General features: G+C 38.7%; 1 pseudogene; it reads right to left on the bottom strand.

Moving 5' to 3' along the window:
- Positions 1 to 5,597: 5,597 nt before the first annotated feature.
- On the bottom strand, positions 5,598 to 6,137 carry LOC102829540 (annotated as a pseudogene).
- Between the last annotated feature and the right edge of the window lie 3,145 nt (positions 6,138 to 9,282).

The raw sequence follows: 9,282 nt of genomic DNA, 5'->3' as shown, positions 1-9,282 counted from the left end.
ACAATAAAACATTAAAAAAAAAAAGGAGAGAAGGACTAAGAGCTGGTGGCCAGGAGCAGACTTCCAGAATGTGCCCTTTGGAGATGTAAATTATTATATATGCCTGAGTGGGTTTTGTTTGTTTGTTTAAAGCTAAAGTGGATAGAGAGAAATACTGTTAACTGATGGTACATGGAGGAGAGTATAATAAATGTAATGAAACAAGCTGTATGATTTGTTGAATGTAAAACTGATGATATGCCTGTAAACTTTCACTCAATCCACAATAAAAACTTTAATATATATATATAATAAAGCTTACTCCCTACTTATAGTTACACAACTTCTACAATTACAGTTTTGACTATCACAATTAATCCAACTAACAATTATTCACAATTGAAACCATAAAATCCTATCAGCATTATTCCCTACCCCTTTTCACCAGACCCATCTGGAAAAGAGGAAAACTAGTCAGTGGGGATTCTCCTTTGTCCTCTCATTCTCTATGGCGTTTTTTGGTTTGTTTCTTCCTGTTCTGGAATTCTAATAACATATAAGTTATTCCTCTTGATAGTGTCCCACACAAATTTTAAACTTTCTTCACAGTTTTTATTATTTTTTCCTGATTGTTCTTCTAGCAAATGAATATTGAGAGATTTGTCTTCAAGCTCACTAATTTGGTCTTCCATTGATTCAATTCTACTTCTTTGCCCTTTCAATGCATATTTCTGGAGTCTTAGTATTAATCTTCTGGCTTTCTGATTGCTTTTTTTGCAGTTTCCAGTTTTTCATATATCTTGTCAGTTTGTTTCCTAAATTCTTGTACATTTTTGTCTGTTTTCCTTGATTTTATATGCAGTTTTCGTGATCATTTTTTCTACCCATTGAAGGTACTTAAATATCCTTTTTTAAAATTCCTTATGAAGTAGTTTTGATGCCATTTATGGTTATTATATTGTCTGACTCTGTATTTTTTGTCACTTGTGTGAGGCACTCTGTTTTGTTCCTTCATGTAAATTGAAATGGTTTGTTTTCTCTGGTGTCATATTTACATTTAATTGATGATTATATGTTGGTGTTCTCAGGCATTCACCACCTGTCTCCTGGTGGCTGTGATGGAGGCTGAAAGTGTGAATGCTGTTCTCTGCTTTTGTATAGCATGTTCTATAATAGTAGTGACTAAGTATTTTAGACATGAACTCATTTAAGCCTCAGAAAATCTCTCTAAGGTAAGTAATATTATTACACCTATTTAATATGAGGAAACTATTACCAAAACTGGCAAATAATTGGTAGAGCTAGGATTCTAACCCAAGCTATGTGAGTCCAACAGCCTGTGCTTGTAACTACTTGGGCTTTAAATAGGGACATCTGTTTATATTTTTTGTTCTAGCATAATTAATAGTGCTCCATTTCATTCTCAGAAGTCCCATTTAAGCAAGAAATTCTCAGTGGATCAGAAACTGTGAAAATTCTCTGAGAGACTGATGCATATGGAATCTTATGGAAGAGGGAGCTAGTAACCCAGAGCATGGCTAACAGAATGAGGAGTACTTAAAAAGGATCCGTGGACTGCAATCCTGGAGGCTCTTAAAGTTGGGAGGGGTCCTACAGAGTAGTTGGATTACTGTATCAGGAATAGATAGTTCAGTTACATTAGACTAATTAAAAAGCCACAGTACAGATCCTTCCACCTGTACCTAAAATCTGGGATGGCCTTGTGACTTTCTTTAAAAAAAACAATGTGATGAAATTGACAACCTGTAAATTCCAACACTGCTGCCTCATGAACAAGCCTGGGCTAGCCTGCTGGGAGATGAGAGACCACAGGGAGATAAACCAGGCTGTCCAAGCTGATGTACAAGTTAGGTTACTTAGGACCAGCCAGCCCTACCGGTTGCAAAGATATGTATAACATCCAAGAAGAACTGGTCAGTTGAGCCCAGCCCAAATTGCTGACCCACATAATTGGGAACTGAACAACTAATTGAGGCGTTTTTTCTTTAAGTTTTTAATGTGAATTATGTGATAGTTTACATGGGAGAACATTAGCTTTACATTCATCCTATTGTATTTTGTTTCATTGCAATGATTACAATCCGCTCCATGCATCATCAAACAACCAAAGGGTACAGCCTGCAAGCCTGCCCCCTGGCCACCAGCACACAGCCCCTCTATCTCCTTGAGTCTAGAGTCCCCAACCACTCCATCACTCCACGTCAATGTTTCTGCCTCCATCTCTGGCGTCCCTGCTTCTCTGGATAGGGTACCGCACTCCGCCCTTCTCCCTTAATGGTCCCAGGAACCTCCGCTCCTGGAATGCAAAGTCAATCACTCCTCTCCTTTTGTTACAAAACGTCTACCTTTACTTTTCCAACCCTCACAGTCATTCCTGATAGCAATTATTCACTAATGTACCACAAGAGTCTTATCCCCGTCTCCTTTCATCAGCCCCATTCAGATAGATTAGAAACCACTCAGTGGCGATTCTACCTTCTCACACACCCTCTGGAACTAGGCTCCCTCTTGAAAGCTTGTAAGTCAGTCACTTCTTGCTTTTGCAGTACCTCCATTTGGGGTAGCCTATGTCTAAGTTGCCCATCTGTGTCAACCCTGTGTACTGAGGGGGTGGGAATGATCTTCACTGTTAAAGATTTGTTCTGTCTTTTTACATACTACATCCATAAGTATAGGTCAAGTTCATCAAATTGTAGCAGATTACTCCTTTTTTCCTCTTCTTTCTTCTTCTAGTTGAGTTCTCATCATCCAGCCATTGAAGCCAGGTCAAGTGGGTATTATCTGCAAGTGTGGGTGTTCTTGTGTATATGCTCTCACTTCATATCAGCTGGATGCTTCATTCTCCACTCTAGTTCTTTGTGTCCATGTCACTGTCTCTGGGCCCAGGAGTCCCCAGGTCTTGCCATACTGCTGGCGAGCCAGGTCTCAACCTGGGTTCACAGGAGTCTAGTGAACGTGGTTGGACTTAGCTTACAACTTCGTTGCTATTTTCCCCTCACTTCCCTTTCTCGGTGACCAACGTGGTCAAGAGCCAGACCATATGCCTGCTCATGTATTCCCCTTGAGTCTTAGTCTTGGAAGGGGGTTTGCCCTGAGGGGACCCAACCACTTGCCTTGATGGCTCCCAACTTGCTTGTTCTTGTAGCAGTAGTCAATCAGATTGCCATTATTGTTTTTTATTTTTCTTTCCAGTCTTTCTTTAAGAAGTATCTTCTGTTCTTCTAGCTGCTCCAGGCTGGTCTGCTTGTCCTTTCAAGTGGAAATTTCCCACCTCAGAAGATTCTGGATGGGGATCAGGATTCATAAAACCTATGGTTTTATGAAATGCAAAGTCTCCACAGGAAGCCTCCTTCACTGGGCAAGCTGTAGCCCCATTTTAGGTATTCTAATCAGTTATAGGCTGAAGATGGACTTACAAGTTTTCTATGGTGGTGTTTCTGGCTATTCTTTTCTCTCCCCTTCAAGTGTCTATTTTACAATAGTAGGCAAAGGAAATCAAGATTCAAAAGACAACCAAGCATCTTAACATTATTTCTGCTTTTACCCATTCAAACCATACCTCAGTCCCTGTATCCCAGAGCCCTGCTGTTCCAAGGTTGTGCATACATCATTAGTTACCTCTGTCCCATGTCCCACTTAGTACATGCAAACCTGCCTAACTGTTCTCCCATCCACCTTGTTTGTCCATTCCCCCCTCCCCTTATTCTGTGTTGCCCCCTCCCCCACAGCACCCAAGCTATCCTGTGTCTATTCCCTACCCTGTGCTCCACCTTCCCCTGCCTCTCCTCAACCCACCCCATACATCCCGGTAATCAGCAAAGAATTTTTTTTTTCCTCTTTTAGTGTGTTTTTTCTTAATCTTTTACAATAATGGTCCTATGCAGTATATCTCCTTTTGTGATTGACTAATTTCACTCAGGATAATGTCCTCAAGGTTCATCCCTGGTATGCGGTGGCTTGCAGCTTCCTTGGTATTCTTCAAGGTAGCATAATATTCCAGTGTGTCTACGTATCACAGTTTATCCATTCTTCCATTGATGGGCACTTAGACTGTCTCCATCTTTTTGCTGTTGTAAATAGTGCTACTATGAACATTAGTGTGCAATATCTAGCGTAGTGGTTACGAATCGGGCTGCGAACCTTAAGGTCAGTGGTTCGAAACTACCAGCCGCTCCGCGGGAGAAAGATGAGGCTTTCTACTCCCGTAAGGATTTACACCCTCGGAAACCCTGTACAGGGTCGCTATGGGTCGGCTCCGACTCGAAGGCACTTAACAACATCTACTTGTGTTCTGGCTCTGATTGAGTTTTAATTATTGTGGATAGAGCACAATGGCTAAGCACTGGATTGGGAACCACAAGATTGGTGGTTTGTGTCCACTGGCTGCTCTGTGGAGGAAAGATGAGGCTTTCTGGTTCCACAAAGATTTACAACCTCAGAAACCCTATACAGGCACTTAACAACATCCTTTTTAAAACAAAATTTATTTTGTTTTTATATTCCCCAGTTTATTCAGAAAATAATCATTTTATCTATTCAAATGAATCTGAGATTACAGTTCTCAGAGTACATAGAAATTACCTATATTCCCCAATGAATTCAATAATGATGAAAGAATACTTATAAACATATAAAAATATAAGGACTTCAACATTAACAGGACTCTCTTCTTGCAACTTTTTAAATCATCCCCCAGTCTCTATATGTTCGACATTTGGGTTGTAAGTGCATATATATAAAAAAAAAAGGAGGTTAAATTGACCATAAGATTAAAAAGCATATTGTCTTTTTATACAATTTAAAATTTCATAGGTAAAGTGGTCCAAATAGGAGCAAATAAGCCAACTTCCTTATGGAATAAAATAAAAATAAAATAACAAAAGTGGTAAAGATTAACTTCATAATTTTTTTCCTGTTCTAGTAGCATGTAAGTGTGCACTATGAGCATGTATAAATTAAAATAAGCCTGCTCTAGACTGTGAGCCATTATGTCTAGGAAATATTATTTTTTTAAAAGCCTGGGGGACAAACAGGTGAGAAGTAGTATAGGTTAGCAGAGGACAATTGTCCTTTATTAACTTATTCATGTAACTTCCTGGAGAGGTAGAGTAGGTTACTTGAAAGTTTCAGTGGGCTCAGATGTTGGCCTAGGCCTTATGTTTTACTTCAGTATTTATTACCTTCAGAATTAAGCGTATCAGAGTCACCACAATCCTGAGATTGGCACTTGACAAACCCTGGAAAATAACTGTGCTACACAACACACTCAGAATTTTCTGTTGTGTTGTTCTGCTAGGTTGTTTGTAATGAGGGCAAAGTGGGAATTCAACTAATATAAGAATATTTAATGTACTCAAAAACTGTCTGAATCAAAGATTTTTATTTATTCCTCAGCCAACCACAAGTGATTTCCATTTACAATTATTTTTAAGATAAGAAACACTTACAATTATTTTTATGGTAAGTCAACTGCAAAAATAGTTGCAGCCTTAAGCAATGGAACATTATACTTCAACACATCCACTGACTGAAAAATACAGAGCATCACCGTGAAGGTGTTCATCACAGCTGGCTTTTAACAATGAATGGATGAAGCTTTAGTGGGCCTTCTCCAAAAATGCTTTGCAGGATCTAATACACTGCTGGTACACAGTCTCAAAGTCAGAGTCATTCCCATAATAAGCATCTTCAATAATTAGCTGCTTTTGTGGATCATAGCTTCCAAGTAGTTCAATTTTAGTTTTGCAGTTTTTAACTTTATTACCTTTTCTATTCAAATCTCTTAGATTACTTTCATCCATACATAGTATATAATTAAATGTTATCAAGTCTTCTTGGATAATCCGCTGGGCAATGTGACTCATAGGAATACCATGCTTCTTCATGCAACTTTGCCCTCGATAATCAGAGGGGTTTCCTATTTCATATGTGGATGTTGCTGCACTGTCTTTCCTCCACTTATCTAAAAGGTTTTGATCAGTTACAAGTTTTCTGAAAACTGCTTCTGCAATGGGTGATCAATAAATGTTACCCAGACATACAAACAGCAAGGACTTGGGAAACTGTTCTGCCAACTTCACGAACTGAGAAGTACAGATTGATCTGAATCGCCAGCCACAACCTGCTCGAACTGCCATGCATGTGTATTCTTAACAACAGCCTTTTTAAGTGTATAATTTAGTGACATTAATCATATTCACAATATTGTACAGCTATCACACTATCTAATTATTAAATGTTTTTATCACTCCAAATAGAAACTCAGAATCCATTAAGTAATAATAACTCCTTATTTCCCCAGTCCCTGGTAACAACTAATAATATACTTTGTTGCTATACATTTGCCTAGTCTAAATATTTCAGATAAATGGGATTATACAATATTTATATTTTTGTGACTGATTTATTTAACTCATGTTTTCAAGGTTCATCAATGTTGTGGAATATACTAGAACTTCATTTCTTTTTATGGCTAAATAATATATAACTATATATTTATACTACATTTTGATTATCTATTTATCTGTTAATGGAAATTTAGCTGTTTCCATCTTTGGGCTATTGTGAATAGTGCTGTAATGCACACTGGTGTACAAATAATCTGCTTCCATTATTGTTGTTGTTAAGTGCCATCGAGTTGGTTCCAACCGATAGTGACCCTGCATAGGGTTTCTGTGGAACAGCTGGTGAGCTTGAACCACAACCTTATGGTTCAAACCGACTTTATAGTCCAACATATTAACCCACAGTGCCACACCAGGACTCCTAGAGTATATTTGTTGTTTTTGTTGGTGTTGTTAAGTGCCAGGGAATCCAACTCATAGCGACCCTGTAGAGGGTTTCTGAGGAATGGCTGGTGAGCTTGAACTACAACCTTGTGGTTCAAACTGATTTTGCAGTCCAGCACATTAACCCACAGTACCACGCCAGACCTCTTAGGGTATGTTGGGGGGCTTAAAAAAGTTCATGGAATCCACCCCCAAAAAACTACATAAACCAAAAACAACAAAGGGAATAGAAGCAAATATTGTTGAATGACGATGCACAGAGGAGATGGTAATCATTGTAATGAAATGATGAGTGTAAAACCGATGTTCTCATGTGTAAATGATCACTCAATTTTTAATAAAAACTTTAAAAAAAATTCATGGAAAAAAGCGAACATTTTCCACAAATTTTTTGAAGACCCCCACATATACCTAGGAGTGGAATTGCTGGGTTATATGGCAATTCTATGCTTAACGTTTTGAAGAACTGCCAAACTCTGCTTTTCACAGCGGCAACATCCTTTAGAAATCATCCCACCAGCAATGAATGAGGGTTCCAATTTCTTTACATCCTCACTAATACTTGTTTTCTGTTTTTCTTTTGTTTCATTTTTCAATCATAGCCATCTTATGAAGGTGAAGTGGTATCTCATTATAATTCATGATAAATCTCACATTATGATTCAGAATTGACTCTACGGCGGCACACAACAATAACAACAGTAACTAAAGAAGAAGACTTGGTGGTACAATGGTTAACAGCTCAGCTTCTACCAAAAGGCTGGCAGCTGAAGCCATCCATAGGCTCTGAAAGTGAAAGCCCTGGAGAGCTGCTCCCATAAAGATCGCATCTAGAAAACCCTATGGGGAGGTTCTACTCTGTCACAAGGGGTAGCTCTGAATTGAAAACGTACTTGGGTGTTAACCCTTTATCAAGCAACAAGTCTACTGGCACCATTTCCCCCACAGCAAGTGCTCACTTCACATCGCGCTCTGGGAAACAAAAAGACTTAGTGTGACTTTCTTTATTGTGATATTTGCTTTATTGTGATGTTCTAGAATTGAACCCACAATATGTCCAATGTATGCCTATAGATCATTTTAAAAGAGCTTAATGCTCAAAGCAGACATTTTTTACTAGTTAAGCTAAACTATTGTTTGGTTTTAGGAAGACTTCAGGGAATATTTTTGGTTTAAGGTTTAAAGATGATCTCAAGGTAATAGTTTAAAGGATTCAACATTGGTAATTTTTTTAATTCCAGGGCTAACACAAAGAGTAGATGAGAAATGTAGTAAGATCATAGTACACTACAGATTGAACGCTGGACCATGAGGTCAGTTTGAACCAAACACTGGTAGTTCAAACCCACCAGCTGCTTCTCGGAAACCCTACATAGGCTCCAGAACACTTAGTTGTGCTCATGAGAAGCCTGTACCTACATTATAAGGCAGTCACTAGAGCAGAACAAGGGGATAATGACTGGTTTAAAATTAGGGAAGGTGTGAGTGAGGGAGTGTATAACAGAATAAGTATCCTTTCACCATACTATATGTATGTATCTTCTCACCATGCATATGCATGCTGAGAAAATTTTGAGAAGCTGGATTATGTGACGAAGAATAGGGCATCAGGAATGAAGGAAGACTCATGAACAACATTTAATATGCAAATGATGCAACTTTTCTTGCCGGAAGCAAAGAGGACTTGAAATGCTTACTGATGAAGAGAAAAGACTATATAGCCTTCAGTATGTATTGAATCTCAATGTAAAGAAAGCGAAAATCCTCACAATTGGCTCAATAAATAACATGACAAAGGAGAGAAAAAAAAGATCAAAGTTGTCTAAGATTTCATTTTGCTTGGTTTTACAACCAATACTCACTGAAGCGGCAGTCAAGAAAGCAAATGCCATTTTGCATTGGACAAATCTGCTACAAAAGATCTCTTTAAAGTAAGTGTTAAAGAGCAAAAATATCACTTTGAGGTCTGTGGTGCATCTGACTTATATAATGGTATTTTCAGTGGCCTCATCCTGATGTGACACTATAGGGTCAGCATTGGACTAGTAACCACAAGGTTGATAGTTCAAACCCACCAGCTGCTCCTTGGAAACCTTATACAGGGTGGCTAGGAGTTGGAACTGACTGGACAGCAGTTAACAACATATTGATGTGAAAGTTGGACAATGAATAGGGAAATCCACAGATTAATCAATGCATTTAATTTTGATGTTGAAGAAGAATATTAGAAGTATTATATTGAAAGACTGCCAGAAGACTAAACATAGCTGTTTTGGAAGAAGTATATCTGACTGCTCCTTAGAAGGTAGGATGGCAAGACTTGGTGTCGTTAAACGATGGACATGTTGTCAGGAAGGACCAGTCCCTGGAGAAGGACATCATGTTCCATAAAGTAAAGGGTCAGCCAAAAAGCAGCAGACCTCTAAAGGGGTGGATGACACAGAGGCAGCAACAATGGGTTCAAGCATATGAATTGTGAGGCTGGCGCAGGGTG

This window comes from Chrysochloris asiatica, unplaced genomic scaffold (genome assembly GCF_000296735.1).
Source record: "Chrysochloris asiatica unplaced genomic scaffold, ChrAsi1.0 scaffold00299, whole genome shotgun sequence".
NCBI classification, from domain to species: Eukaryota; Metazoa; Chordata; class Mammalia; order Afrosoricida; family Chrysochloridae; genus Chrysochloris; species Chrysochloris asiatica.
This window is presented reverse-complemented; position numbering and strand designations above follow the sequence as displayed.